Source organism: Anolis carolinensis, chromosome 1 (assembly GCF_035594765.1).
Source record: "Anolis carolinensis isolate JA03-04 chromosome 1, rAnoCar3.1.pri, whole genome shotgun sequence".
NCBI lineage: Eukaryota > Metazoa > Chordata > Lepidosauria > Squamata > Dactyloidae > Anolis > Anolis carolinensis.
Genome location: NC_085841.1, coordinates 342,827,206 through 342,850,154, shown reverse-complemented (window position 1 = coordinate 342,850,154; position 22,949 = coordinate 342,827,206). Strand labels below are relative to the sequence as shown.

Sequence of the window (22,949 nt, the reverse complement as noted above, 5' to 3'; positions counted from 1 at the left end):
CAGCTAAGAATGTGGCCAATTAAGACTGCTTCTCGTGAGAATCTTTGGGGAGTCTCACATCTGGTCTCAGAGTTTAGCTTTCGGTTCTGATTCCCAGAGAACTGCTTCGGCGGGAAAGTTAGACTCTATTTAGGTGTTTTACCCGCGTAGTAACTTCGCGGAGTCAATTCGTCAGCCTACGGAGCGAGTTGTGTCTGGACAGCGCGCTCCGATTCAAGCCTCGCTCCTGCTCAAGCCTTGCCTTGCTATCCAGCCTTCGCCTTGCTACCCAGCCTTTGTTTATCTACGGACTTTGCCTTGTTTCCCAGGATCAATCCTTGCCTTGTTCCACGGATTTTATCAAGTTATTCCACGGACCTTGTTCTTGTTCTTAGTTACCTTGTTCCACGTTCAAGCCTTGTTTCAAGTATCAAGTTATTTCCTAGCCTCGCTCAAGTTTCATGGACTAAAGGACCTTGTCATCTCCCCTCACTTTGCTTGGCAAAGTGAGTGTTTCGGTTATTGGATTACAACTTTGGACCTTAATATTTCTTATTGGACATTGCTTTTTTGGACTAATTCTGACCTTTCCTGAAAGGTCTAATTCTGGACTATTTTCTACACTTGTTTTTATTAACTTTATATATTCCTTCAATAAAGATATTAGATAGATTCTGGCCTCTGTGTATGGTTATTGGTGCTCTGCAGCCCGGGTCGTGACAGTATTGCATTTTGTACTGTTTGAAACTTGGGATAAGTTTCCCTTTTAATTACAGAATGTCAAGTCATAGCAATGAGATTTTGCAAACAAGGGTCAAATCCCCCCGCCCAGTCAGAGAAAGGCACCCCACAGAGAAAACAATGCTCTGCCTTTTGCAGCAGGAAGGCCAGCTTAGGCAGAGGTTTAACAGAGCTTGGCAAAACCTGCCAACCATAGCTGATGCAATAAAGGCATCCCTTTGCCCAAAGGAAAAGGAAATTCTTAGGCAAGAATTTGTAAAGGCCTTCAATAATGGGAGTGCTATTGCAGAAGAAATAATCTATGTACTGAACAAAATTAACACTCCAGAGTCTTTAGATAGGGCTAAGGAAATTTCTTTTAGCCTACAAGAAGAGAGGAGGCGCTACAGCGCGGTTCTATCTGAACCAGAGCCCAGTTCCTTATTCAAAGGTGCAGAAGAAAGGGTTCAAGGCTCCCCATGTGTAAGCCTTAGATCTAGTCTGCTCAAGATTCTATCTAATGATGCTAGCCATAAATCCAAGCATTCATCTAGGCATAGCAGTTCCTCCCAATCCATACATTCATTCATCAGTACTTCTACCAAAGCAGCCCACTACAACAGAGAGGCTGTCCGTTTGAAAATTAGAAAAGAGGTTTTAGAAGCACAGGCGTCTGCAGAAATAGCTAAGCAAGACCTTTCCTTCAATGAAGAGGAACTCCTCCTTCAACAGGCTAAAACCAAGCAGAAACTGCTTCTAGCACAGGCCAGGGCCCAGAGAGAAATAGAGCTTGCAATGGCTGAAGCCAAGCAAGATGAGCTGCAACGGGATCTAGATCTGCTTCAAGTAAAAAGAGACACAGCACAAAAGATAGTCAGAGCTAACGTTCTAGCCAAAGCCCTATCACAGGAACTAACCCAAGAAAACCTTAGTTTCCTGCCAACACAAGAGCCTACAGCAAAGGTTTCAGCACATCTGCAACTGGAATCACCTGTAGTGCAGAGTCATATCTCCTTTCGCCACCTTGAAGATTGCTCACCTGTTCCAGTGTTCGCAACTTCAAGGCCAGCCCATTCCTCAGAAGTACAGCAAAGCACGGCCGGGAGAGTGCCATCGTCTCTGTCAGAGTCCATCCCTCCACTTAGGCCTCAGAGATACCACCTGTCTACTTGGGAACGAAAGGATGACGTCTTTCAACAACATCCAGATGTCCATTCAGATTGGCAAGGCATGGCCGGGAGTGAACCACCACATTCATCCCTGCATACCAAGTCAATTCTCCCATCGCTGAAGATGAAGGCTTCAGAGGTGCTGCCTGCCAGCAATCTGCTGAACCCAGCATCGCCTACCATCGAGACAAGATGTGTTCAACCGAAGAACATTGACTTCGTCGGGCCACATCACACTCCTCAGATGTACCCTTACACACTGGAGTCTCAATTGGGTTCCCTCTTGAGAAATCCAAGAAGAGACATCAGAGACAAAGGCGTCCAGAAATTCACTGACCGACCAGATGACTACCTTCTGTGGAAAATCACCTTCATGAGGGCCATTCGAGATTTCAAGCTAGAAGCAGATGAAGAACTGTCCCTTCTTATGGCGTGGCTTGGACCCAGCTCAGCCGAGCAAGTAAAAAGACTTTATGCTGCTCATGTAGCAGACCCCCAAAGAGCTTTGTCCACAGCATGGTCTCGCTTGGACCAGCGCTTCGGTGCGAGCACTGAGATAGAAGCATCCCTCATGGATCGACTCAACAGGTTCCCATCACTGAAGATGAAAGATTGCAAACAGCTTTGGGACTTTAGTGATCTTTTACTAGAGCTAGCTTCAGCCAAAGGAAATCCAGAGCTGCCAGGTTTAGCATGTCTGGACCAGCACACGTCGCAGAGTGCCATCCTCTGCAAACTTCCTTTTCCTCTTCGAGAAGCTTGGGGGAAACAGGTGTTCAAGTACAAAGAGGAGAATGCAAATGTATACCCGCCCTTCACCTTTTTGGTGGATTTCGTCACTAGAGCAGCCCGTGAGAGGAATGACCCTCAAACAGGTCTTCTCGCTTTGTACCAAGACCTAAAGCCTGAAAAGACCTCCAAAGAAGACAAAGCCCAGGCAGAGGTGTATCCAGACAAGCAGCCGTGGAATAAGAAAAGGGTCTACGTCGCCTTGGATGCCCAAAGTGACGCATCTCTTGCAACCTGTGATGACCCATGGGCCTTGTAGTCCTGCTCAGGACATTGTAATTCCTGATGAAGATGAAAACTTGGGTTTTTTACCTTCCCAGTCTGAACTGGATTCCTCTCAGCCAGATCTTTCCCAGGCAGATCTGGGAACCTTGCACCTGCAAGAAAGTTGTCTCCCAGAAGTATGTCAAACAAACCCAGAGCCTACTTCTCCCGTGTTCTTGCGCCGGGAGTTTTGTAAACAACAGAGAAGTTTGGAATCAGCTTCGCGCAGGAGTGCGAGGATTGCAGCTAAGAATGTGGCCAATTAAGACTGCTTCTCGTGAGAATCTTTGGGGAGTCTCACATCTGGTCTCAGAGTTTAGCTTTCGGTTCTGATTCCCAGAGAACTGCTTCGGCGGGAAAGTTGGACTCTATTTAGGTGTTTTACCCGCGTAGTAACTTCGCGGAGTCAATTCGTCAGCCTACGGAGCGAGTTGTGTCTGGACAGCGCGCTCCGATTCAAGCCTCGCTCCTGCCCAAGCCTTGCCTTGCTATCCAGCCTTCGCCTTGCTTCCCAGCCTTTGTTTATCTACGGACTTTGCCTTGTTTCCCAGGATCAATCCTTGCCTTGTTCCACGGATTTTATCAAGTTATTCCACGGACCTTGTTCTTGTTCTTGTTCTTAGTTACCTTGTTCCACGTTCAAGCCTTGTTTCAAGTATCAAGTTATTTCCTAGCCTCGCTCAAGTTTCATGGACTAAAGGACCTTGTCATCTCCCCTCACTTTGCTTGGCAAAGTGAGTGTTTCGGTTATTGGATTACAACTTTGGACCTTAATATTTCTTATTGGACATTGCTTTTTTGGACTAATTCTGACCTTTCCTGAAAGGTCTAATTCTGGACTATTTTCTACACTTGTTTTTATTAACTTTATATATTCCTTCAATAAAGATATTAGATAGATTCTGGCCTCTGTGTATGGTTATTGGTGCTCTGCAGCCTGGGTCGTGACAGTTTGACTCCGCCACCCTAAGCACCAATTAACCTCGGCCAGAATGTCTACCGGAGTCGTACCTGGGCCGAGCGGCCAGCCGATTACCTACACCATCGACAAGGATGAGGTGGACCGAATCCGTGATAAGCTCAATGCACAGGATGGAGAAATAAGGGGTTTGAAGGAACGCGGAATTCGTCTTCCGGCCATGGCGTTGCCAACCAAGTTTACTGGAGAAGCTTCTAAGGTTCATGTCTTCCGTCGCCAATGTCAAGCTTATCTAGAGGCCCGTGCTGCCGAGTTTCCCCAAGAAGACATCAAAGTGGCATGGGTTTACAGTCTTCTAGACGGGCCAGCGGCCAGCTGGGCGACGGCACTGTACGACCAAGCCTCTCCACACCTAAGATCAGCGCAACACTTCTTGGACCACCTCAAGGAGACTTGGGGAATCGAGGACAATTTGGAGGCAGCCGGTCACAAACTCCGTCGCCTTTTCCAAGGAGACAGACCTATGTCTCAGTATATAGCCGAGTTCCGAGTGCTGGCCCACAACACCGGCTGGAACGATGTAGCCCTCAGGGGACAATTCCGGGAGGGTCTCAACATTGAAATGCTGGAAGAAATCTCCAAGGTGGATCCTCCCCAGACCCTCGAGGCACTCATTGATCAATGTTTACGGGCTGAAGTCATGATTGCCAACAGGAAACAGTGGGTTCGAGGCCAGGGCAGTAGAGCCGGGGCAAAACCCCCCGCTCCCGCCAGCGTTCAGCCACGTCCGGTCTGGAGACCCCCACCGCCAACCCCATACCCCAGAGGAGGCGAGGAGGTGCCGATGCAGTTGGGCAATGTGCGTCCCAGACTAGATGCCGCCGAGAAGGCCCGTCGTCAACGCTTAAACCTCTGCTGGTACTGCGGGAACGGGGGCCACTTCGCCAGAGAGTGCCCAGCCAAAGGGAAGCCTGCCGCCCGTCTTGCGGCGGCGTCCTCCACGGAGACGAAGACGTCTGAGCCGACTGGCACACAGCCGGCGGGGGAAGCCAACGACCGGGTGTAGAGAGGCTCGCCAACCCGGTCAAAAAATCCATCCAAGAGCCGCCAACCGGGGTCCTGTTCCTTCTCGTGGTCACATTATGGTCAGCAAAAAGGGGACCCGTCATGATCCACGCCATGATAGACTCTGGAGCTACCAACAATTTCATCGATAGAGAGTATGCCGACTCTCTGGGATTACAATATCATGATTTCAAGAATGCCCGTGTGGTGCAAGCCATAGACGGCCGCCCCCTCAAGACGGGCCCCGTAAGTCAGTGGTCGGAACCCACCAGGATGTGGATAAGGGAACATATGGAAGAGATTTCCTTCTTTGTTACCGAGGTTCCCCATTTCCCTGTGATTTTGGGAATTCCATGGCTGACTCTCCACGACCCTAACATCTCCTGGTCCAACAGAGAACTGCAGTTTGCTTCACCGTACTGCCAAAACCATTGCCTCGTAGCCAAGGTATGCCATGCCACAGACACCGAGCCCATCATCACCTTGCCAAAGAAGTACTCCGAGTATTGGGATGTATTCAATGAGAAAGAAGCCGAAAAATTACCCCCACATAGACCTTATGACTGTGCCATTGACTTGGTGGAGGGGGCCCCGATCCCGCGAGGGCATCTCTACTCCCTGACTGAACCAGAGCAAGAAGCTCTCAGGGAATTCCTAGAGACAAACCTTCGCAAGGGATTCATCAGACCCTCTCAATCCCCAGCCGCCTCCCCAGTGATGTTTGTGAAGAAGAAGTCAGGGGAACTACGCTTGGTGGTGGACTACAGAGCGTTGAACAATATCACCAAGCGGAACAGCTATCCCCTGCCCTTAATCTCGGATCTACTGGATCGGCTTCGAGGAGCCAAGGTTTACACCAAGCTGGATCTTCGGGGGGCTTACAACTTAGTTCGCATCAGGGAAGGGGACGAGTGGAAGACCGCCTTCCAGACCAAATTCGGATTATTCGAGTCCCGAGTTATGAATTTCGGTTTATGCGGAGCCCCCGCAACGTTCCAGCATTTTGTCAATGACATTTTTCAGGACTATCTAGACAGGTTCTTGATAATCTACCTGGACGATTTTTTGGTGTTTTCTAGATCACAATCAGAACATGAGAACCACGTCAAAATGGTGTTACAACGATTGCGGGATCATGGACTTTATGCCAAGCTGGAAAAATGCGCCTTTGATCTACAAGAGGTAGATTTCCTTGGTTACCGCATCTCGCCTCTAGGGCTTTCCATGGATCCAGCCAAGGTTTCAGCAGTATTGGAATGGCGGGCGCCAACTAACAAGAAAGAGGTGCAGCGTTTCTTGGGGTTCGCGAACTATTACCGCAAGTTCATTCCAGATTTTGCCCGCTGGTCCGACCCCATCACTAGCTGCATCCGTGGAAAGCAGCCTTTCCGCTGGACTGATCAAGCAGAGAAAGGGTTCCAGCAACTAAAGAAACTATTCACCTCCCAGCCAATTCTACAGCACCCAAATCCTGGAACCCCTTTTGTGGTGCAAGCGGACGCCTCTGATGTGGCAATTGGGGCTGTACTCTTACAACCGGTGGGAGATCACCTCCATCCCTGTGCCTTTTATTCTCGTCAACTAACCACACCAGAGAGGAATTACACCATTTGGGAAAAAGAACTACTGGCCATAAAGGCAGCCTTTGAAACTTGGAGACATTGGCTAGAAGGGGCCAAATTTCCCATTGAAGTCCACACTGATCATCGTAATCTAGAACATCTAAGAACTGCCCGCAAACTAAATCAGAGGCAGCAACGTTGGGCTTTATTCTTTGAACGTTTCAACTTCCAGATCCATTATGTGACCCCAGCCCAAACCAAGCAAGCAGACGCCCTGTCACGTAAACCGGAATACGCTGCAGGACGCAAGGAGACCTTTGAATCCCAACTGTTACAACCCGAGAACTTTGCCACGCTCACGGTGGGGAACACCAAATCCATTCCCATTGGTTCAACTTCCCCTACTCCAGGACCCATCTGTGCTCAAGAAATCAGGGCTAGTCAGCAAGCAGATGCCTGGGCGCAGGACCAACTTCGCCAAGGTCTGCATTTTCCCTTTTCGCTTAAAGATGGGCTGCTCTGCTATAGAAATCATGTTTATATCCCACCCGGACCGGGCAGGGAAAAAGCGCTTCGTCTGTGTCATGACTGCAAACCAGCAGGACACTTCGGACTATTTAAAACTATGCATTTGATCCTAAGGGATTTTTGGTGGCCCAAGATCCGCAAGGATGTGGAAAAATATGTCAACACCTGCCCAGTATGCCAGCGCTCCAAGATACGAAGGGAGAAGCCCTCAGGGCTTTTACACCCCCTTCCTACCCCATCTCGCCCATGGGAAATAATTTCTGCGGATTTCATCACTGACCTACCACCTTCCTGTGGATTCACCACGATCTTGGTGGTGGTGGACCTTTTCACCAAGTTAGCCCATTTCATTCCCTGCGAAGGCCTCCCCACGGCCAAAGAAACTGCGGATCTATTTCTTCAACATGTTTTCAGACTACATGGATTACCCAAGAGTTTAGTCACAGACCGTGGATCTCAATTCACCTCTCGTTTTTGGAAGGCACTACAAAAACTATTGGGCATAGACTCTCGCTTATCTTCAGCTCATCATCCCCAAACAGATGGGCAAACGGAGCGCACCAATGCCACTTTGGAGCAGTATCTTCGCTGTTATGTAAACTACCAACAGGACAATTGGGCTTCTCTGTTACCACTGTCTGAGTTTGCCTACAACAATGGAGTTCAAGCTTCTACAAAAGAAACGCCGTTCTTTGCAAACTACGGCTTCCATCCACGTTTCTTCCCCCCTGTCATTGAAACTACAGAAGTTCCCGCAGCAGAGGATTGGCTGCAGGAACTCACAGCGGTGCAACAACTTTTGCTCCAGCAACTGGACCAAGCCAAGGAGGACTATAAACGCCACGCTGACAAACATCGCCAGCCGGGCCTCGAAATCAAGGTAGGAGATCGGGTTTTCCTGTCCACTCGCTTTCTGCCCTCCCACCGCCCTTGCCGGAAGTTAGATGCCCGTTTCATTGGCCCCTATCCAGTGGTGGCGCAATTAAACCCCGTGACTTTCAAACTCCAACTTCCGCGTTCAATGCGCATTCACCCAGTGTTTCACCGTTCCCTGCTCCTTCCGGCGGATGGTGTGCGACCTGATACAGACCAACCGGCCCTCCCTCCTGTTTTGATGAGTGGGGAGGAGGAGTTCGAGGTTGAGGACATTTTGGATTCTCGCTTTCACCGCCGCCGCCTACAATATCTCATTGACTGGGTGGGTTTTGGCCCTGAGGAACGCTCTTGGGAAGACGCCTCCACAGTCCATGCTCCTGATCTAACCCGTCGCTTTCATCAGACCTATCCCACCAAACCGCGACCTCGCGCCTCGGGGAGAGGGCCCCAGTTTGGGAGGGGCCTTGAGGAGGGGGATAGTGTGATGACCCATGGGCCTTGTAGTCCTGCTCAGGACATTGTAATTCCTGATGAAGATGAAAACTTGGGTTTTTTACCTTCCCAGTCTGAACTGGATTCCTCTCAGCCAGATCTTTCCCAGGCAGATCTGGGAACCTTGCACCTGCAAGAAAGTTGTCTCCCAGAAGTATGTCAAACAAACCCAGAGCCTACTTCTCCCGTGTTCTTGCGCCGGGAGTTTTGTAAACAACAGAGAAGTTTGGAATCAGCTTCGCGCAGGAGTGCGAGGATTGCAGCTAAGAATGTGGCCAATTAAGACTGCTTCTCGTGAGAATCTTTGGGGAGTCTCACATCTGGTCTCAGAGTTTAGCTTTCGGTTCTGATTCCCAGAGAACTGCTTCGGCGGGAAAGTTGGACTCTATTTAGGTGTTTTACCCGCGTAGTAACTTCGCGGAGTCAATTCGTCAGCCTACGGAGCGAGTTGTGTCTGGACAGCGCGCTCCGATTCAAGCCTCGCTCCTGCCCAAGCCTTGCCTTGCTATCCAGCCTTCGCCTTGCTTCCCAGCCTTTGTTTATCTACGGACTTTGCCTTGTTTCCCAGGATCAATCCTTGCCTTGTTCCACGGATTTTATCAAGTTATTCCACGGACCTTGTTCTTGTTCTTGTTCTTAGTTACCTTGTTCCACGTTCAAGCCTTGTTTCAAGTATCAAGTTATTTCCTAGCCTCGCTCAAGTTTCATGGACTAAAGGACCTTGTCATCTCCCCTCACTTTGCTTGGCAAAGTGAGTGTTTCGGTTATTGGATTACAACTTTGGACCTTAATATTTCTTATTGGACATTGCTTTTTTGGACTAATTCTGACCTTTCCTGAAAGGTCTAATTCTGGACTATTTTCTACACTTGTTTTTATTAACTTTATATATTCCTTCAATAAAGATATTAGATAGATTCTGGCCTCTGTGTATGGTTATTGGTGCTCTGCAGCCTGGGTCGTGACAAACCCCAGAGTTCTTCGACATGTTCGATCTTCATACAGAGACAATAGAATACACCATATCTTGTTCTGGAAAGAATAAGATGAATGGCAGAGTTGCAACAAAGTTCAAAATCTCACCTGTCGGACAAAAGGCCAGGTACGATCTTCCTGACCTTATAGAATGCAGCCTGATTCCCAGGAACAAAGAACAGATAGCCACGAAGGAGGTGGTACAAGCCCATCCTCATCTCAAAGGTATTCAAGATCTAATACCAGCTTTGGACTTGGAAACAGACATCGTCATGCTTATCGGTGCAGATTGTCCCACACTGTTCCGTGTTAGCAACCAGATTGAAGGTCCTAAGGGATCACCCATGGCCCAGCAGTTGCCTTTAGGATGGACGGTGTTAGGCCCAGTCTGCCTGAACAAGATGTTCCAGCCTGTCACTAAAAGGCCTTCACTAATGCAAGTATGTGCCAGCCACATCTCAGTTTGCTGCCAGGGAGTAATGCCCGATTACTCTTCCATCATCGAAGTCACAGAGAGAGATGAGCAAACAGCCTTCTCTAAAAATGAACAGAAGTTCCTTGAGATGATGAACAGCCAAGTCACTCAAGACTCTGAAGATAATTGGATAGCACCTTTATCTTTCAAGCCGGTAAGACCATCTCTACCCAACAACAGAGATGTTGCCCATCATCGTCTCCTGTCCTTAAGAAGAAGGATGCTAAAGGATCCGAAGGTAAAGACCCAGATCACCCAGTTTGTGGAAGACCTCTTCAGAAGCAACTACGCTGAACCAGCCAGCGTGTGTGCGGAGGGAGAAGAGCAGTGGCATTATATATCCACTTCAGAAAATCCGGCAGATGTGGCATCCCGAGGAACATCAGCCGCAAAGTTGTCCAAGTCATCCTGGATCACTGGACCCAAATGTCTCCAAAATCCTTCCTTTCCAGAAAGCATTTCCGTGCTCAAAGACACTGAGTTGCCAGAAATTCAGTCCTGCAAATCTACCATCGATGGCCAAGACTTATCAAGGCAAGGTTTAAATCCAGCCAAGTTTGAAAGATTTTCAAAATGGACTAGACTTCAGGCAGCCATTGCCAGGCTCATACATTACATCACTACAAAAAACAGTGGTGCAATTCAGCCCCAAGATCTTTCGAAAGCCTCAACAGTCATCCTGAGATCCACTCAAAGACAGTGTTTTTCAGAAGAAATAGCTTGTCTAGAAAGAAAAGCATCCTTGCCCAAAAATAGTTGTTTAAAGGACTTGAACCCCTTCCTGGACAATGAGGGTCTCGTTAGGGTTGGAGGTAGACTAAAAAGAGCAAAGATTAGATCCTGTGTTAAAAATCCTTTTATTTTGCCACACCATAGCCACATAGCTCTGCTGTTGACACAGCATTTCCACACAAAAGTCAAACACCAGGGAAGGTCAATTACTCAGTCTGCCCTAAGAAACTATGGGTTTTGGATTGTTAGGTGCCAACGTAAAGGTTGGGGATTTGGTGTTACTTAATCAAAGATGCTCCTAGATACCAATGGGCTAAGGGTATTGTGTCAAAATTATATCCTAGTTCTGACAATAGCCCAGGTTAAGGTAGTTTCTAACAAAAGGTTTCTTTATTTGACAGGCCTATTAGCGGCATGGTTGTGTTATTTACAGAAGACATACAGTCTAAAGTTATTAGAGTTAAAGGTATTTAACTCCATTTTGTTTAGATTTCCGAAAGTCCGGAAATCTAGGCCGGGAGTGTGACGGCGCGAGTGGCGCCATCTATATGTCAAACTATAAGTTTCAAGATTTGAATTGTTGTATCATGCCTGATTTTGCCCTTACCCTGTAAATGTATTTGGATTGGTTATTTATATCTGTCAATCAGTGTTGTTTGTACCTGTTATATTGCTCACTCAGCAAAACTGTTTGGCTCCACCTCTTCCTGGAGTAGGACTGTGTTTCCTCCTTTTCATTCCACCAGCAAGTTCTCTTATCGGATGGACGTGAAAGAGAGGCTTGGCTCAAAAAGCCCTTCAAAAGTTACCTCTCAGCACCAATTCTGAGGTTCTTACCCTTGGGACTCACACTTCATGTTCAGGGCCAACCTGAACAACGTTGAGGAGTCTCAAGCGCCTTCACATCAGTCCTTTGGCAACAGAGGAAGACTCTTGTCTTCAGATATAGGTCATTGGACTGAGGCTGAGTTTGCTCCGGCATTCACAGCCAGAGAAAGAGGGATCTGGACAAGCTTCATGGACTTAAACAATCAAAGACTGTAATGTATATTTTCTTTTACCCCCTTTGTGAAGAATAAACCCAGTTTTTGAGTTAACTACAGTGTTTTGGTCCTTGGGAGTTCCAGTTTCCCTAAAGGAGGGCAAGAAGCAATCCCCTGGGGAAAGATGTCACGTCCATGCCTCTTTCACTAAGAGTACAGCCCCAGGCGCGACGGCACAACTGTACCATTTCGATCTGTATTTTTGTTATTTTAATTCCTAAAACTTTCATCAACAATTTAATTTTTCAATATCATTTGTAATTCACAAACATCAACAATAAACTCAACAAACACCCAAACAGCACAGTGTTCCTGTTCTATTCTTTAGTATTATTCTGTAGCAGGAATGGGCAAATTGTGACTTCCAGGTTGTTCTTGGACTGCACTTCCTAGCAGCCTTAGCCAGTATGGTCAGTGTAAGAACATCTGTAGGGCAGAATTCTGTTCATCTCTGTTCTACTGGACTGGTGGTGTCCCCCCATCCAATATTTTGGAGTTCAATTTCAGATCATCATTCCATCAGTGGCTAATGTGCTGTCACTACAGCTGAAGTAAAATTCAAGTTTTTAGCTAACTCATTTCTGTATGTGGAATAACACATACAGAAATGAGGAGAATCTCTGCCAAATCAGTATAGTTACAAGATATATCATTAGTATATTTCTGTAATTTAAAAGAAAGATAACTTCACTAGGACAAAATTCTAAAATGAATTGTATTGAAAGTGTTGACAGAAGTGGAAAACAATAACTGAAGATGTACTTCATTAAAAAAGAATCAAACCTAAAATCAACATATTTAACTCACCCCCATCTACACACACGTACTTGCAATTTAGTAGATTTTTTTATTCAATGTTGTAAAGGGGAGGGGGCGAAGACCTGCACCAAACTCAATCTTATAACACATGAATCGGATGTTTCATAGTGGTAAGTTATTATCACCCCTTCCTGTTGTGCATGACAAATGATACTGTAGTTTAAAATCAAGCAAAGCTATCAAGGAAAGTATATTCACCCCCATGCTGACATTTGAATATTTGAGTTAGCAAAGCCATCTCCTTATGCTCCAGCAGGAGAAACGCTCTAAGAGTGACTGCATGTCACTCACACGTCTCCAGCCGTTCTGGAAGGATAGGAAGAACACAGCACAGCAGGGCGCTTTAGCTGCAATCTACAGGCATATGCAAGGCTTTAGGGGGATTTAATGACTTGGCCGGTAATAAATGGTGCACAAGCATCATGGTTAATAAAACACTTAATCAGAAAGATGTTTCTTTTTGTTCCGTCAACAAGCAAGAAAGATGTCAAAGGTGTGCTTCTTTGCCACAAACATTCTTAAGATGAGGGTACAACCTAAGGGAGAAAAGGATCAGATGAACAAGAAACAGAACAAACAGAAGAGAGAGAAGTATTCTTTTTTAAAACAAAAAAAATCCATCTTTATTTTATTTTACATTATTTTGCAGTTTCACAAGCTGCCACTTCATCTTAAATTTATGCACAGTGCCTAAATCTCAGAACTTTCTTATACCAAGTAGGATTACTGTTCCAACAATTATAGGGTTTTAGTTCTAAGTCAGAGGCAGGTTCTTCTAAATCTTAAATCCTTCAGGGGGAAAAGAAAACACTGCAACCTTTCATAAGGTTCAGATCCAGTTTTCCTCCCTGCATTTCTCTAAATGAATGATCCAGTTCCACACAACCAAACCAAGACATAGAGCATTAACGGTGTCAGCTGTACAAGCTGATGTGGGTGTAACCTTCAAGTCCTGTAAAATCAGTGGACTGTCCTATCAATATGATGGACACCAGGTGGTCTGATAGCTTTGCATCTTAGCATTTCATTCCTGCGGGGGGATGTCAAGTTTCCCATATTATCTGCTGCAAACTATTAAGGTGGTGATATGATACTGGGTTCTAAGCTATGCTACTGTCTTTGGACAGTTCTACACATAAACTCGAGATAGGAAGTTGATGAAAATGAATGGGTTTTACTGCAGAGTGCCTAAACAAACCCCAGAAAGTGGTTCGAAGCTGGGACAGTGGTTACTGTATCTGCAAACTGTAGATCAGAACTAACAAAAGCATTTTTTTCTGCTGAGATGCATTAATGTGCATTGTCACGTCCATTTTGGATCTGTGTTGTACCATGACAGGGTACAGGAAATTATAACAAAGGGGTAGAAAATGAGACTCCCCATGGGAATGATGTGGTTTCCCTCCCGAAGAAGTAATTTCTACCTGCCAGCCAGCTATGTTTTGCAGTTTTAAAAGGTGTGTCACTGCTAACGATGTCCTGTCAAATGCTCCTCATTTTCCACTCCTGGTTTTGAGTCCTGCATGGTATATACTCTGATCGGCTGCAGCATATTACTTGGCTTATTCCTGACTTTCTGGTGATTTTTATTAATGCACTGTTTATGGTTTAATGTGCACTACAATGTGCATTGGGTATGTGTGTTTAGCATATACCCCGCCCTCAAGCCAGTTTCAAACTACATTATAGTGTCTTTGTAGAACCACCCTTACTTTCTGCATGGAAGACTTCTGCTGGAGTTATGGTAGGGCAAAAGCAGGAAGAAATAATCTAATATAACAATATCTCCTAAAGTTGACCATACTTTATTTCTGGCAAATCTGTCTAATAATAATAATAATAATAATAATAATAATAATAATAATAATAATAATAATAATAATAAGGCCAAGATCAAAAAATCAGCTGATGACTCAAAATGCAGACTGTGCAAGGAAACCGATGAAACCATTGATCATATCCTCAGCTGCTGTAAGAAAATCGCACAGACAGAATACAAACAGAGGCACAACTATGTGGCCCAAATGATTCATTGGAACTTATGCCTCAAGTACCACCTTCCAGCAGCAAAGAACTGGTGGGATCACAAACCTGCAAAAGTATTGTAGAATGAGCACGCAAAGATACTGTGGGACTTCCGAATCCAGACTGACAAAGTTCTGGAACACAACACACCAGACATCACAGTTGTGGAAAAGAAAAAGGTTTGGATCATTGATGTCGCCATCCCAGGTGACAGTCGCATTGACGAAAACAACAGGAAAAACTCAGCCGCTATCAGGACCTCAAGATTGAACTTCAAAGACTCTGGCAGAAACCAGTGCACGTGGTCCCGGTGGTGATGGGCACACTGGGTGCCGTGCCAAAAGATCTCAGCTGGCATTTGGAAACAATAGACATTGACAAAATTACGATCTGCCAACTGCAAAAGGCCACCCTACTGGGTTCTGCACGCATCATCCGAAAATACATCACACAGTCCTAGACACTTGGGAAGTGTTCGATTTGTGATTTTGTGATACGAAATCCAGCATATCTATTTTGTTTGCTGTGTCATAATAATAATAATAATAATAATAATAATAATAATAATAATAATAATAATAATAATAATTTATAATCTGCCCTATCTCCCCAAGGGGCCTTCTTCTTTGGCCATCTCTTTCTGGTTGTTTCCCACAGCATGAAGAAGGAATGCATTCAGTTATATGATATGCCCCTTCAGAACTTTGGGTAAAAAGCCTTACAATATATAAGTAGAGAAGGCTACGGTACAAAAATTTGGGTTTCATTTGCTTCTTTCTTTGATTGACTCAAGATCTTGTCCAAGGCTGGAGAAAATATGGCTACATGCAGACCAAACTTCTTTTTTGTATCCTACCAAGCCTCACTCCAAATCCCTTTCCCATTATTTTAGGTGGGGCAACATTGCCTCAAAATTCCCCCACAAATACCCCAAAATGTTATACTTTTAACTCTGAACTGTCCCCATTTACCTACAAAGCCCCCAAACAAACAAAATTAGGGGGAGGGGGGCAGCAAGTGACATACACATCCATCACATTATGCATGGTTCTTTCACTTTGAGCAAGCATTGTATCAAGACCTACCAAAGTAAAGAGTTCTTTACCAGTCCCTTTGGATCCCCAAAAGGAATCACAACCATTTGTTTTACCCCAGGAGACCAATTCCCACCTGATTGCGAGCCCTCCCAATTGCCTCAGCTGGGTTTAGTGGAACTAAGTGGCAAGAATTATGAGTTAACTTCATGACCCTGAGTATTTGAGGAAGTAGATGCATCCAAACTCCCCAAGATACAGCAAGAAGGAAGGCCTAACCTCCAATTGTTCCAGTTTGGCAGGAACAGTTCCAGTTAATCTTCTGTCATCCCACTTTTTCAGATGATTTAAAAATTACCAAGTTTCTGTCTCACCATCCCCCGTTTTCCCTAGCTTACATCAATTGAGGCAACGTTTCAAAGTGCAAATACAGTTTGCATTGGGGGAGGATGGAGGAATGTTGTCTGATAACACAACAATCAGCTGTTTAAGTGACCTGTTTACATTAAGGAAATTGCAAAGTTTTGCTATTTTTTTCTAAAGACCCATTCACACAGCTATATAACCCAGAATATCAAGGTAGAAAATCCACAATATCTGCTTTGAACTGGGTTATCTGAGTCCACACTGCCATATAATCCAGGTCAATGTGAATTTTATACAGCTGTGTAGAAGGGGCCTTAATCTCTCATGCTGTATGGCAGTGGTCCTCAACCTGTGGGTCCCCAGATGTTTTGGCCTTCAACTCCCAAAAATCCTAACAGCTGGTAAACTGGCTGGGATTCTGGGAGCTGTAGGCCAAAAACATCTGGGGACCCACAGGTTGAGAACCACTACTGTATGGGGACCTGGGACTTGCTGTTCTCAACTCTGCTAATTTTACTACTAATGTGCCCACAGCTGTTTCTGTCACTACTACTATTACTCTATTTCCACCCATCAAGCCGTCCTCTTATGCTTGTTGTTAGCACTTGCTGCTGTTTCCAAAGAGGAGAATAAATTTAAGATCTGGGAGTGTCATAAAAAGTTCTATCTATCTCCTGTGTAATGCTTCAAAGATACCACTGAAACCACACCTTGAGATTGAACTTTCCTCTCCACCTGACCCAGCCCATTTTATAGCACCTTTCTGGACTCACATGGAATGTAATTGCGTTTTCATTGGGCATCTTTCATCCTCCAAAACATTAGATTGCCATGCATTGTTGAATTCAAGAGGACTGGTCTATCAATGCAAGGAGGGTGGTACAAACTATACAGTCTGGAAAAATACACCAGAGACTCCTGAGTTACTTCTGTATATTATTTCTACAGCACTTTGCTATCAATAGACTTGGCAATCTCTTCAGGCCACCATGAAAACACAACTCCTTGAAGCTGAAGCTTAGTGCAGGTTGGCTTGCCAGAAGCTGTTGCCTCCCTCTTTAATTAGAGCTCTGGAGAGATGCTGTGGCTTCAGTGGGAGGGCATGGCATGAAATTCTCACTGTGTACATGTGAACACTTGGACCATCCCTGGGTTTGGCACACTTTTAAGGAAGGGTTTTGCATTTCATGAAATAAAATCTTCTTTCCATGTTTCCCACAGTTGTAAATTGTGGTTTGCTGCCACCTGTCATAGCACCCCAGGGGTTCTTCAATAACTTTATTTTTAATTCTCATGTAATTTGATTCTTCCTAGTATTTAAACCATATTGGTCATAACTATCCACATTAAGCTTTGAACCAGTTAGCAGGTATAGAAGTTCTTACAAGTTTTCATTTTTGTCAAGAGCCTATAGGCATGAGCTATTAAGCCATGAGAACAGAAAAAGAGCTATGTTGGATCAGATCACTGTCCCATTTAATCCCACATTCTGTTCAAGCAGTGCTTGATTCATTCCTCACAGGAAGCCCATCTGTTGCTCATGAGAATAACTGAATTCTCCATTTCATGTTCCTTGAATGCTGTCTCCTTACGAAGTGTACTGTTGGAGGTGACCCATAGCCATCCTGGACAGATCAACAGTGCATTTTTACAATTCTTTAAAGCCATCCTAGTTGACTGGAGACCATGCCCATCAGGAATGGCTTAAAGAGCTGGGTATGTTTAGCCTGCAGAACAGAAGGTTGAGTGGAGACATGATAGCCATGTATAGATATTTGAAAAGATGTCATAAGTAAGAGGGAGCAGACTTGTTTTCCACTTCCCTGGAGACTAGGACTCGTAGTAATGGGCTCAAATTACAGGAACGGAGATTCTACTTGAACATTAAGAAATATTTGTTCAACAGTGGAACTCACTGCCTCAAAGTGTGGTGGAAACTCCTTCTCTGGAGGCTTTTAAACAGAGACTGGATGGCCATCTGTCAGGGGTGCTTTGACTGTGCTTTTCTTGAATGGCAGGGGGTGGGACTTGGTGGCTCATGTGGTCTCTTCCAATTCTATGATTCTATGACAACAGCTTGTAGCAACAGGTTTCACAGTACATAATGAAATTATTTCATTTATTTTGAAGTTCTCAACATATAGTTTCAGTGAATGACTCTGGATTCTAGTGGTGTATTTCTGCACCATGCATGTTAGGCATTTTTAATCTGTAGATATTATCATAAAAACAGGTATTCAGATTAAATGAAATATTCTCTGTCACATTCTCAGAAATGCTTCTCAGCTTTCCAGTCACCTAATATTTAGTTGTGACCTCCCAAATATATCTTAAATTTGCATGCCAATTGCACCTTAAATTGAACCTGCTTTAATGCCATGTGGGAGAAATGAACCATGGTGACAGTAGCTTGCATAATAACACTGTTCAGGTATTCTCTTTTTCCTCCCACTGAGCTTGTCCTTTTAGTCAGTTCCTAATAAGTTGTTAGACAGAAACGCCTTTACACTCACCTGTTTGTAATACAATACTTTGAAGTTACTAAAGTACAGACTGCACACCAGTTTCTCTAGTAGTGATACAGTTGGCCTTCCATATCCATTCACAGCTAGAAAACAAATTCAAAAAGCAAACCTTCATTTTGCCACTATATAAGGGACACCAGTTTACTATGCCATTATATATAGTTTATTTATCGTGTCAGAAGCAAATTGAGAATACAGTTATAGTGTATAAAAAACCACAAAGTTAAAAAAACTTGGCATTATACTAGATTTGCTTTGACCAGAAGCTGGCCACTTTGAATGCCTCTGCTGTCAGTGTAAGAAGGTCCTCCATTGTGCGTGTGCTGGGGTTAAGATTTCATTGTAGTAAGTGATCTGTGGTTTGTTCTTCTCCACACTTGCTTGTCAATGTAGCCTCATTTCTTAAGGTTGGCTCTGCATCTCGTGGTGCCAGAGTGCAGTCTGTTCAGCATCTTCCAGGTTGTCCAGTCTTCTGTGTGCCCAGGAGGGAGTTTCTCAACCAGCACCAGCTACTGATTGAGATTGCAGGTTTTAGTCTGCCACTTTTGGACTCTCTCTTGCTGAGGTGTTCCTGTGAGTATCTCTGTAGATCTTAGGGAAGCTATTTCTTGATTTAAGTCATTGGCATGCTGGCTGATATCCGAACAAAGGATGGACCAGAGATATTAATGCCTTGGTCCTTTCATTACTGGTTGATACTTCTGGGCGGATATCAGGTGGTGCAATACCAGTGGTGTTGGGTGTAGACATCCTGTGATAATGTGGCATGTCTCATTAAGAGCCACATCCACTGTTTTAACATGGTGATATGTATTCCACAATGAGCATGCGTATTCAGCAGCAGAGTAGCAAAATGCAAGGGCAGATGTCTTCACTGTATCTGGTTGTGATCCCCAGGTTTCAGTTACGTCTTCATTTATTCATATTGCCTTCAACTTTCTCCACTAAAATGGACTCTTGGTCTCCTCTAAGGTTTGGTTCCAGGACTCACATGGATATCAAATGCTCAGGTTCCACTATATATATACACCAGAAGTGACTTGCAGCATTATATTTAGTGGGGCCTGAGCATTTTGATATCTATGTGAGTCCTGGAACCAAACCTTAGAGGAGACCAAGGGTCCATTGTAGTGGAGAAAGTTGAAAGCAATAGGAATAAATGAAGACATAACTGAAAGTTGGATTGACACAATAATGGAAGCTATGGCCCCGTGTTTCCAAGACCTGTGCAAGGCTATTGATGACAGGATACCTTGAAGCTAAGTTATGAATAAGGTTGCTACAAGAACAAGCTGACTTGATAGCATACAACAACACATATTTTAATGAATCACTTTAATGTGTTTTAATCTTTGTCTTTTAATATATGTGTTTTGATGTTGCAATCTCTGTATTTGAAGTAAGTTGTACGGCACCTCAAGACTTGAAGAGAGGCATGTAAGAAATAATAATAATAATAATAATAATAATAATAATAATAATAATAATAATAATAATAATAATAATAATTGGAACTCTTCATCATCACTCATTAATCAATGCTGTTCTTTCTCAGAGCTTGCATTCAAACCCAACTTTCCCTTAGTAAGTCTATGACATGCACAAGGGTGGAACTAAATACATTTAAAAACACAGGGTTGATGCCTTCTAAATAGACTTTTTCTACCCAACTCATTCAAAACACTTAGGTTTAATTGCCATTTTTTAAAAAAAAAAATCCTTTCATTTGTAATGAGTTGGAAGATTGCAACAATGAAAATGTGGATTGATTATTTAATTGTGCATTCTGGAGAAGTTCATGCAGATGAGAAATGGTTCTCAATCATCAAGGAGACAGACGTTTCTGTGTCATAATGTAAACAAGGTCACATGTACTTTCAGAAGAATTCAGTGTCTAGTAAAACTAGTTCTCTGTCTGGGTGAGTCAGACTCAGAACTAGTTTGCCAGTCCCAAAAGGACGCTCTGCTTTCACTCTAGCAACCAAAAGGACCAAAGAGGGAGCAGTGCAAACACAGAGAGAACAACAGAGCAATATTGACTGTGCTGTAAGTACATTTCTCAGCTAGGCTGGTATTTGTGAGTGCTGGGCAATTAATAATTCATGAAAATGCTTGTTTGAAATGCAGGCTTATCTGTAAATGTCTTTTATAAGCTTTTATAGCAGTAAATCTAATATTAGGAAGATTATTTCATTTTTAAAAAATCATTGAAAGATTTCATTATAAGATAAAAGAGACGTGTATGTCAATAGGTAATATGTGGGGGCAGAAAGGGAGGGGGAAGATTATTTCATTTTAATGCTATTCCAATATTTTAAGACGCGTTCAATTATTGGAGACAATAACCATGTCTACACCGGGAAGTTTAATTTGGTTTAAATCTGTGTCAGAGCAGCCCTGAGTCCAGCATGAAAAGATGATGCCTAGCTTACAAGGTCTGTCTGGACAAGTCTCCAGTCCAAAATGGACCAGATCCACTTGCTAGACTGGCACAAAGCTGGATACTCAGGAGTTTCCAGATAACTCTGGAGTTTCAAGTAAACTCTGGAGTGGAGTGCCTAAAAGTCAAATTAAGGCAAGAAAATGTGGGATTCTCACTGGAAGTTGCTATTTGGCATGGAAAACAGTGATGGATTCATGTGAGTCCAGGTTTTCTGTCTGTTGCAGGCAAGCCCTGCATTAGTTGTTTCAATGTAATGAAAATATGAATTAGGGAATTAGGTCAGTGGTTCGAATTCAGGGAGCAGGGTGAGCTCCCGCTGTTAGCCCCAGATTCTGCCAACCTAGCAGTTTGAAAATATGTAAATGTGAGTAGATCAATAAGTATCGCTCCAGCTGGAAAGTAAGGATGCTCCATGCAGTCATGCCAGCAACATGACCCTGAAGGTGTCTACGGACAAATGCTAGCTCTTCGGCTTAAAAATGGAGATGAGCACCAACCCCCAGAGTCGGACATAACTAGACTTAATGTCAGGGAAAATCCTTTACCTTTTACCTTAGATATAAAAGAGAGAGAGAGAGAGATTGAAATATAAATGAATTTAAAAATTGGTGAAGAATACAGAAAGGAGAAGAAGGGATATTTGCATCTCCAGCAGAAGATCTGGACCAGGTAATATTTTGTGACATATTCTGAGCATGAAACTTTAAACAAGGTAAATATCTGGACAAAAATGCCAAAACAATTACAGAAAATCTGAAGGGGGCATTTTTTTTAACAGAAAGGAGCTAGAATCCTCTATAGGTTTATATTTAATTAAGTACTTAATGAAGTAATTTATTCTAGTCTGACGTTCTCAATCCAGATTGAAACATCATTCAACAGCGGTCTAATTTGTCAGCAGGCTAGATCTTCTCTCCAAGAAGTTGATCCCCTGTAAAGCAGTATTGAAATCATGATTACCCTACACACCCATGTATACGTCTAGAAATATTAGCCAAAAAATCAATGGCCCAAAGTGGATCTAATATAGGTCAATGTGAATAATGTGTCTTATCTATTATTTTTTTAAAAGGAGCACCCCTTATCTGAATAGGATGGTGAAAAATTGACCGTTCTGGCCCTCTTGAATGCCAGAATGGGTGGGAAAATGATTATGGCGGCCAGGGGTGGCTGGTGCCCTTGACTTAGCCACAGTGTCTTTGGTGACTCTAGCTATCAACAGGTCATATCCACATCCATAATGTTAGCCCCCAAACTCAACTTACATAAACTTGGCTACCAACTAATTTTGTTGATAAAATAGTTAGGAGGAAGGAACATAGCCTTCTAAAAATGGTCTATCAGTCAATCCCATTTCTGTAGTTACATCTTTCCAACCCTCTTTTGCCTATTGCTTTCTTTTTAGACCAGAGTTGCACTTGCTGATTTAAAGTGTTATTAATGGGTGGGAACCAATGTTATATTCTTCTAGCAGAGCCTTCCTGTGATAGAGAATCTTCTTTCATGGAAGGAAAGGGAAACATTGGCTCCAACTCTGAAGAAATACTTCCTACATTTTTCATTTTTATTCTTGATGATGAGATTGTTTTGGGCATCAGCTCTTCTCTTATTAAAGGTAGGGAAAGGTTTCCCCTGACGTTAAGTCCAGTCGTGACCGACTCTGGGGGTTGGTGCTCATCTCCATTTCTAGGCCGAAGAGCCGGCATTGTCCATAGACATCTCCAAGGTCATGTGGCTGGCATGACTGCATGGAGTGCCATTACCTTCCCGCCGGAGAAGTACCTATTGATCTACACACATTTGCATGTTTTCGAACTGCTAGGTTGGCAGGAGCTGGGGCTAACAGCGGCCGCTCATTCCGCTCCCGGGATTTGAACCTGGGACCTTTTGGTCAGCAAGTTCAGCAGCTCAGCGCTTTAACACACTGTCCCACCAGAGGCCCTCTTATTACATTTTATAATTTCTGCTTGTTATAAAACAATTTCTCTCAATTGTGAAAACCACCTGAAATATACATTTTTTTTCATTTGGTCTTACAATTTTCTATCAGTCATTTACTCCACAAATTGAGCAAGCTTATATGTTGTGGCAGTTAACAACCACAATACCTTTACATCCTCTTGCCAAAGGCAGCGTGTATTAAAATGTA

The 22,949-nt window shown here is 44.0% G+C and overlaps 1 protein-coding gene across 4 annotated transcripts in view; it reads left to right on the top strand.

The window, feature by feature from the left end:
• The window catches only part of LOC100560613 (alpha-1-antitrypsin), a 68,165-nt gene that overhangs the window by 29,920 nt on the left and 15,296 nt on the right, over positions 1-22,949 (top strand). The window contains exon 1 of one of the 4 annotated variants that reach the window (XM_016990760.2): positions 20,245-20,403. The exons of the other annotated variants lie outside the window; for them this stretch is intronic. The gene's annotated coding sequence lies outside the window, so the exon portion shown is untranslated. Of the gene's footprint in view, positions 1-20,244; positions 20,404-22,949 lie in introns of those variants that run through there. 4 annotated transcript variants of the gene reach the window in all.